The sequence below is a fragment of the Mirounga angustirostris genome, unplaced genomic scaffold (genome assembly GCF_029215605.1).
Source record: "Mirounga angustirostris isolate CCGP_5_RB_7025 unplaced genomic scaffold, mMirAng1.0.hap1 SCAF_5, whole genome shotgun sequence".
NCBI classification, from domain to species: Eukaryota; Metazoa; Chordata; class Mammalia; order Carnivora; family Phocidae; genus Mirounga; species Mirounga angustirostris.
In genome coordinates, this window is record NW_026991713.1 from 91,361,728 (window position 1) to 91,371,225 (window position 9,498).

At 40.2% G+C, this 9,498-nt stretch overlaps 1 long non-coding RNA gene across 1 annotated transcript; it reads right to left on the minus strand.

Annotated features, from left to right (window-relative positions):
* Nucleotides 1-1,011: 1,011 nt before the first annotated feature.
* Nucleotides 1,012-7,738, minus strand: LOC123843945 (uncharacterized). Its single transcript, XR_006790675.3, has 2 exons — nucleotides 5,461-7,738; nucleotides 1,012-4,498 (listed from the first exon to the last, which is right to left on the minus strand). It is a non-coding gene; the product is annotated as an uncharacterized LOC123843945 (long non-coding RNA).
* Nucleotides 7,739-9,498: the final 1,760 nt, after the last annotated feature.

The window sequence follows — 9,498 nt, forward strand, 5'->3', positions numbered from 1 at the left end:
CTTTAAAAAAAAAAAAAGAATGGGCAGGATTTGAATATGCAGAAACAGGCTAGAAGGGCATCCTATGTGGAGGGAACAGCAAGCATGAGGAAAGTCAGGGTGTTTATGAAGAAGAGTGTGAGTGGCACAGAGGGTAGAGAAACAGGGGTGAAAATAGATATGTGGAAATGATCATGAACAACCTTGAATGACAGCTTTATCCCATCGGTTATGGGAGTCATTGAAGGTTTTGAGCTGGGGAGAAATGAGTTACTCTTCAAGAAGATTAACTTGAAGAGAGACTAGAAGGAACAGGATTAAAAAAAAAAAAAACTGATGCCATCATCCACAGAAGATGAACTTTCATTCTCTGATGATTGGATTATATGGCAATACCCAGTTAATCAGAACACTGGAAACTGAATCCACCTATCTCCAGCGACTCTGGACAAAGGGAAATTGGCTGTAATATGTGAAGTGTGGGGTGGTAAAAGGTCACATGTCCTGCAGTATAACATCCTTTAGTTAGCTTGAGATGTGAGTCTAAGTATCACAATGAATTAAACTCCAAGTTATAAAAACCTCCACCTTTCACATTCTGATTCACTTTAAACAATTATTTGGTCACCAGCTATGAAAAGATGACATTTCATTAAGCAGGAGAGACTTAAAATGCTAAGCAAGGTAGATGAACCCAGGAAAGAGCCTCATGACAGTTACAATTCAGAGATATGTTTAGCTATTGTTGCTGTCATCGAGAATAGCATCCCACACAGCACAGAAACAGGAGGAGCTCAGCTGCAACCATGACCAACTTAACTCTGGGCTTTCTCTATCTGGCCCATGTGCTGAAACAGCTTGAGGAATGGAAGCGTTTTTAATAAAAGTAATACATGACTGAATAAAGATATCATAGCAAAACTGTTGTTATTTAAAACAGTTTAGCACTTTATATTCATTATATTTTGATTAGCATTTCTGATAATTATTTTTCTTTTCCTTTTTTTTTTTTTTTTTTTTTTACATTCCCTATCCCATTCCTCCTCTGCTCAGCATGTTGCTGTCTGTGCCGAACAATTTTCAAGATTACGCCCTGAGGTGTCAATTCCTTTCTTCTAGTAGATTCCCCAACTAACTAGTTAATCTCCTGCACTCTCATTATTTTCTCCCTTAATGACGATATGTAGTAACATTCCCTGGAGACAATCCTACCAGCATTTATATTTCTTCCAAATTAGAAGAGTAGGCATCTCTCCAGATCATAAAGAATACATTTACTTTAAGGTACAGTGGAGAGAACACACACAAATTAAAGTTTGCTTAATGAAAGCCTGAGTAGTTTGCAGAAACTGTATCTTGTGCAGCTTCATGTCATCTCCAGTCTTTCTAGCCTGGTGCTCTGGTTTAATATTCCCATAATCCAGCCCTTAGGTTGGATAAATATGGGAATATAATATTCCCATAATCCAGCCCTTAGGTCCCATAAACCAGCATTAGGTTACAAAACAACTTGGGATTTCAGGACCAGAGAAAACTCCAGACACATCTGATCTCTGGCTGTAAAGTTCTGTACCTCTCTCCTGTGTTCTGCCTTGAGGATGCTTTCTCTTGGCCTATCCTTTTCCCTCTCTGTGAGGCCATCCTTTTGTTGTTTTAATCCCTGCATCATTGCCTCTTTGCCCTTCTCTTGTCTTTAAGCTCCTGGGTGTTTTTCTGTGTCCTCTGATCAGAAGCTTTGAGCTCAGTGACTCTGGTCAAGTGCCCACATTTCCAAGGATTATGAAACCCCTAGTCTGGATTCACTATGGACATCGCTAAGTGTATTCCCCCAAGCACAAGAGTTTGGCACTTCTATTCCAATAGGGACTGTGGTGACTCGTCCCCTTATGTGTCAAGTGCCATGTGACTCCTTACATAAGTGAGCTCAATCACTTTTTCTTATCAATCCTGTGAAGTCCATGTCATGGAAAAGGAAAATCATTGTACCTGCTAGTTAGTTTTAGAATTAGAATTCACCTCTTCCAAAATGTGCTGCTTTTCCTAGTCTGATCCAAATGTTTATCTGTGGATGTTTATAAACCTTCTATTGGAGCCTCTAAGGGTTAAATGGCTCATTCAGGCATTTGAGAGAGAGGCCAGGGATTATTAGATTTACCATTAAATTGAGGGGACATCAGTCTATTTCAAGTATAGGGAGTATTTATTACTAAAAAAGCTAGAGCTTTAAAAGGTACAGTGGGGGGAGTCAGTGTTTTGGTAGTAGAATAGAACATCTATTAGTTGGGTGAGGGTCCTTTGACTTCAAGCAAGAGAAACAGATTCTTCCTACCTCAAGTTTAAAAAGAAGACATCCTGGAAGAATGAGTAGTAGCTCTCAAAATTGAAGAAATGCATAATTATGCCAAACAGAATCAAGAAGGGTAGGGGCCAGGGCAGCCCTGGGAATCCATGTAAGAGGAGCCAATTGATGGTCTTGTCAGGATAAATTAGTTCCAACTGTTTTTTCCATCTACTAATGATTCCAAGTTTCAGGAGACAGACCAGTTGAAGCATCATGACTGATAGCCCCACCAACAAACATAATTGCAAAGCACTTTGAGAATATCAAACCAGCTATCCCTTTATCTTTCCAGGTAGTTAAAGTGCAGTTGTTTTCCATTTTATACAACCCTGGGGCCTCAGCCCACTCTAGAAGATTCCTTCTCTACTACCACCCAGAAGAGCAAACACTTTCTTACCTCTGTTAGCCCATGAAATTTTTCCTCCCATCCACTCCTTTACCTTCCAAACTTGGTGATGCCCAATTTCTAACCAAGTATTGGCCACAACAATTTAAAAAAATATATGAATCGATTTTTGTATTGTTTCTAAGTTAGTGTCACCATGACTGCATCAGAGCAAGTGGCAAAGGGAGGAATGCAAGTTTTAAGAAGTACATGCTGAGTACCGAATATATGCAAGCCCATATTCCCAGTGGACTAAAATACTTCCCCCTTTATCCTCCTCCCCTTCCTCCTCATTCTCACCTTTCATCCCAGACAGGATCTTAGTGTGTTAGTCCCTGCAGCCAAACACTGGTCTGACCTAGTCTTTTGATCACTCTAATTTCTCTGCAGTCAAAGAAACATGGCCTGAGTCTGATTACCTCACACTCATCAAGAAAAAAAAAAAAAGATAATCTTAAAAAGAAGTCATATTTACATTAAATGCACTGTTGAGTGACACATGGCCTTCTTCTTTTCTTTGATTCTTGTTCTCTCACGGCCTCTTCACTCCTATGGGAGCATTTTCTTCCATTTCCTTCTTTCATTTGTTCCCTGTCTCTTTTGTACCCTCTCTTTCCTTCTTTCTTTCCCTCTTTATTCTTTTGGAGTCTTTCCCTTTTTCTCCTTCCTATTCAGATAAAAACTGAAGTACAGAAAGCCATTGTCTGAAGCTGGTGAGATCAGCCCTCCCACCAAGGGTCAGACTTTCCTCCTTCCCTTGACTCCACACCCTTTCCAGGCTCCAGTGGACCCACCATCTACAGATTTTCACCCTTATAGCTGGCTTCTTCACTGAACCAATTTTCTTCATATGTCACCAGGGAAATAAAACCTACAGTGAAAATGATAGTATTGGTTTCCTGTTTTACATTACTGGTAATAAAAATCACAGAACTTCTCCTCAGAGAAAGAACCCTGGCATGCTAGGACCACAAACAACATTGGAAAGGGGAAAGCCACATCACCTCTCCCTGGAATAACAGAAGCCACGGACCAGTTTGAACCTGAGCTCATTCTAGATATTCCTAGGCTCAGAATAATTTGTATGGGTTGAGGTGGAGGCAGCAGAGGAAAATAAAAATCTGCTGAAAATGTTCTTTTCTTCAAAACCCAGGAGACTCCCTGAAGTGATCTTAACAGGAGAAACTCCCAAGTGGGAGGAGAGGAACTGTTTAGACCCCTTAAACAATGTATTAAGATGGGAGTCAAAATGGAACATAGGTGAAATTGATGCATGCAGATGGAAAAGGAATGTTTGGAAATCAGCTCACACCACTAACTTGTTATGTGATCTTGACCTTGTCACTTAACCTTGCTGGACCTCATTTTCACTGTTCATAAAAATGAAGAAGAAAATGTTGAGATTGCTGATTTCTAACATTTCTAGCTCCAAAAATCTACCGTTCTAATCAAGACTGGAAGACTGTAGCTAAAGCTAAAGCTATTTAGAGAGGTTTTCTCTATAACCCACTTGGGGAGTGATAGGTAATTACCAACATGAAACCTCAGCAATTGTCTTGCTCCTTCTCAGAATTTTCTGGCTTCTCTATGATTCAAAGAGGTAATGTGCTTGGGCTTGTAGGTGACCTGTTGATTCTGGCTTTCCCCTTTCCTACCTTGTAATCCAACCAAGACACTGAGGAAAGAGCTAACTAGACAATTGTAAGCATCAAAGAGAACAGGTAGAATAGCATGTATCAATGGTCCCAGGTGGAGACTGCCAGGAGCACTCTGCACAGGACGCAGTGGGCCTGCTGGAAAAAAAAGAATAACAAAGAATTTAAAAACTGACAAAATATTCAGCCTCAGGAACAAGAGGAAAGTTAGAGGCAACCTTCCCCTCTTAGTGGGAAGACTTTCTGAGAATGAGTTGAGATTCTGTGATGGTTATTTTCCTATTTGCTCTCAGATTGGTCCCCTGACTTTCTCCAGCAAAATGTATTTCCCAGGCTCCCTTGCCAAGTGTCTTCTCACCAGGCTCAGCTCATGAAAGACACTACCAGGAGACTGGAGCATAGGAGGAAAACAGAAGACAGGGGATTTCACCGCCCCCCGCCCCTGCCCCTCTGCTTCAGGGTTGGGACACAGCCTCATCAAGGGCTGGGACTGTTCAGGGATCCACACTCCCATGGCAGGTCTGCCTCTTGGGCTCTATCAGTACTACTTAATCCCCTAGGAATGGTTGCAGATTGTTAATGTTGCTAATCTCTTGAGTTGTCTCACTCTCCCCACATTGACTTTTCAGCTCTTCTAGCACCTTGGATATGTGCTTCCCTATGACAGTTCTTCTGTTGGACTACTTGACCTGGGCTTTCTCTTCCTAACCACACCCTGGTGCAGATACCTGATTCTGACCATGTGCCAACACTGATGTACTGCCTGTGTGCAGGAATACTTTGGGTACAACTCTAATACTGCAGTTCCAGGGACACTGTCTCAAAAAGCCCTCCCCACCTTGATAAGAGCAAGATGGTCAGTTCAGTGGCTCAGTGGTGATAAAGTCAACAATGACAGTGACAAGGACAGGTGGGCCAGCATTGGTGCCTCCATAAGTGGCACACCAAGCCCACATGGTGGAACAGAGAAATCGCATTAATGACTGTTGCAGAAGAACTTTAAAGTCTGCCTCTGACTGTGTGTGATCTGGACAAATCTACCTGGGAAAGGGAAGGAACTTGAGAGGTTCTATCGGTCCAGAAACAAATATTATCATTACCACTGCAATTATTCCCACAATCCTTGGTTGTTCTCACTCACAGTTCTGTTTCCTAGGGGAGAAAGGATGTAAACAATAATTTGCACAGCACTTTTAAGCTTTGATATCATTTGATACTCACATCTTAGATGAAGAATTTTGATATTCTAAAAACTACAAGCTTATTATGTTACTAATGTACTTACATTACAATATTAATTAGTAGCACAGATTAAACCAAAATCCAAGTTTTCTGACCCCAATTTCTGGGCATTATGAAAAGCATATGGCTAGTGGCAGTGAGAGATGCCAGTAGCTTGCCAAAAGCATACACAGAGAAGGTGGAGCTGCTGGGAGCAAAGCTCAACCTATATATATGTGTACCGTAATAACTACCATACTAAATGTGTATTTAGATGTTTATATCTCTGTCTAGATTATAAGCTAGGAAGCAGGACCAAGTAAGAGTCCACTCTAACTCCAGTGTCTGTCAGACTTAAGGTCTAGAAAGTGCCCAAAAACCATTTGTTGGTTGAACAGATGAATGAGGACAAAGAGAGCCACTGACCAGGCCAAAACAAATATTGATGGATTTGGAAATCAGGATCTGATAATAGAGTCAATCATATAAGAGGATTATGTGAAATAAATGGCTTCCTACATATCTTAAGATGTGGAAAGTGTCTTAGGATCCCACTTAATATTTTCTCATAGACCTAGAATTCAACCCTAAGAGATCCATTCCTTTGGTCTTTGAGAGTCTGTATGGCAAAGTAAGTTATCTTTGACACTGTGGAATAATGATAGCTTGATTTAAAAAAAAGAAAAAAGGAAAAGAGAGTGGATCTCTGAGCAGTCCTACTTCTGGGTATTTGCCCTTTAGATACACCTGCACACATGTGAAATGATGTATGTACATGGTTTGTGCAACAATTTTTTAACAGCAAACACTCCAAGTGTCCATCTATTGGGAGTTGTAAGCAAACTGCAAGGTTTTCTATGCATTTATAAAGCAAGAGATTTAAAGCAAGATTCTTAAAGCAAGAATCAAGACGCTCTTTATTTATTGATATAGAGTCATCTCTGGGGTATATTGTGAAGGGAAAAAAGCAAGATGGACACTGTATATAATGTAATTTTGTGGAAGAAAAAGGAAGTAATAAAAAGGAATATTCTTATCTGCTTTGTTTACATAAAATAGCCCTAGAAGAATACAAAAGAAACCAATACAAAAGCTTACTGGCAGGAAACAGGAGTGGAGGAAATGATCTGAATGGAACGTGGTGAAAACAAAATTTCTGGGACATCATGGGAGCAAGACTTCTTAACATACATCTACTGAAATTGTTTTGGTTTTTGAATATTGGAATGTATTAACTAATCAAAATTTCAATTTAATGTAATTTAATTTAAAGAGAAGATCCCATCAAGGAAACGGGAAGACACTGAGGACAAGCTATAGCGCTCTCAGACTTCTTCCTTCCTCAGTCCTCCAAAAATATATGATAACCACTGAGCCCTACAGGTGTTTCACTTTTACCCTACTATAGCACTTGCTTAATCTGCCTGATGCTGGAATTATTGCACCCACTTCAACTATTTTTGGGTCTTCCTCAGTCCCTAGATTGTTAATCCCTAGAGAGCAGAGTCCATGACCGACTCCTTTTTTTCAACTTTGTGGTTTCAGGCATATAAAAGAACTTTTAAAATAAATAAATCTTTGTTAAATGGAATTGAATTTTTCCTACTGCCAAATCTAATTCTGCCTTCAAAATCCTGAGCATGAGCCAGAGATTTCTCCTTCCTTCTCCTCAAAAAGCATTTTTAGAATTCATTTAGTAAGGGCACACTTGCTGGTTTCAGAAATGGCTTTCACAGTCCCCTAAAGTGAAAGGGGAGCTCTTTCCACTCACTATCAAGCAGTAGTGGTAGGGGGCTGGCACTGGTTAGGAATATGAGTAGATTAGTTGTTGGTAATGCTGCTACAACTGCCTACCTGATTAGGCTGATTTGCTAAAACCTCAATGCCTGACATCCTACCTGGAATGTGGTAGATAGTCAATGAATGCATGTGTGAAAAAACAAACACACTCCCTGGATTCCTATGCCCACTCATTGGAGAGATAGGACAGCTGTCTGGACAAAACCTGAATTACATCATCCTTTTGGACTTTGAGTCTTGGGTTCTCCATCTGCACTCATAGGGCCTATTTACAGCTAATTCAGCATTGCCATTTCCAGACTCACAGGCAAGCATGTGCCTTACAAGGGTCTGTGATTCACTCACCCTTTTATCCAAGATGACTGCCCCAGCCCCCTACCACTACTGCTTGATAGTGAGTGGAAACATAAACCCAGACACCCCCTCAGGATATGAGCTACCAGAAGCTAGATGGGGCATTGGGGTCCCAGATAAATGGTCTGATACTCAGGCCAGGATGCCAAACAGAAACCCCATCATAAGAACTGACCCCTACAGTGGCCAAAAGAAGATATGGACTTGATGGGGATATGGTTGCCCATAACGCATATCAGACACTTGATCCACGACAGAAAGCCCTAGATCCCATGATATGGAGGTCTGATCCCCTGGTCAGAATTGGTTCAAGTACTGGCTAGGACTAAGCCTCCATGTGAGAGGGCTTGAGAAAGATAGGGTTGGCAAAGAAAGCTCTAGTGCATTAATACACATGTTCTCATTTTCTGTATGATTTGGGCGAAGCCCCCCTCCCCTTGCACACATTTCCTTGACATTTCACGCTACCTTATTGTGCCCATCCTACTCCATTAAAACCACCCTGGTTTTGTCCTCATAAATATGGTGAAGGGGTTGTAGGGAGAGCACATAATTGATCACCCAGTCCTACAGCTTTGCCAAAGCACACTTCTATTTCTTTTAAGTTTACTTTTTAACCTTACTGATATATTTTCAAATCTAGAAAAAAAGAAGTCAATACTGGGTATCAGAAGAGGTTACTTGAATATTTCAGTATTCACAATCTGTACAGCACAGAAGGCTGGAGATTTTGACGTGATCACTAGTTAGCCAAGTGACCTTAAGGATGTCAATGAACTCTTCTGGGCCTCATTTTTCCTGCGTCAAATGGGCCTGTTTTGACGTAAAAAGAAAAGAATACATGTGATCTAAAAGTGCTCCAAAAAAAGGAAAAATCCTATACAAATATGTGAGATTTTAAAATTATTATAGTTCTAAATTATATAAAAGTAAGTCTATTTGGGATGAATCCGATTATAACGTTCTCATTGTAGGAGCAAGGTGGGTGCCTGGAGAGACAGATTAGGGAACATTGTTTGGGTGTTTTCAAAAGCTGCCTTATTCATTATCTGTGACAATAATAGATTTCTTTAGGACTAGAATAACTTCTCATGTTAAAGATTTTTGTTTTGATACCAGATGCAAGGATAAGACACAGAAGCAGTCAGTGCGCAAGGTTGAAGCAATGCTGACTGCCTAGCTACTTCTGAATATTTTTAGCTCAGCTCTCCCATTTTCAAAGTATCTGCACACAAGAAGTACAGATATATTACAGACTCAGAGAATGGCTTCAGAAATAATCAAAGCATCACACGCAGTATCAAGAACAATTTAGAGATGCTCTCACAGGGGCACAGACAGTGTTTTATGAGCAAATAAAAAAACACAAATGCCAAAAATATTGATGTTGTGTCAAAAAGAGCTTTTCCCTGAATAAATGGATGTTGCAGAGTAACACCACATAATTCAGGGACAAAGCCCTCTCTTCTAACACAGTCTTAGACCTCTTTTGTAGTGGTTTCTCATCATTCATTTAGCAATATTTATTGAAAGGCTTCTAGGATCCAAACACTGTTCTAGGTATTGAGAATTCATCAGTGCACAAGACAGTCTACCCTCATGAAGCTTATATTCTTGTAGGAGAGACAAACAAGCAAACAAATGTTTGCTATAATGTTATGTAGAGATAAATGCTGTTTTAAAATATAGCAGAGCAAGGAAGTAGAATAAGGGGTGTTATCTTTGAAAAGGGAGTCACTCTGAAAAAGTGATATTTGAACAAA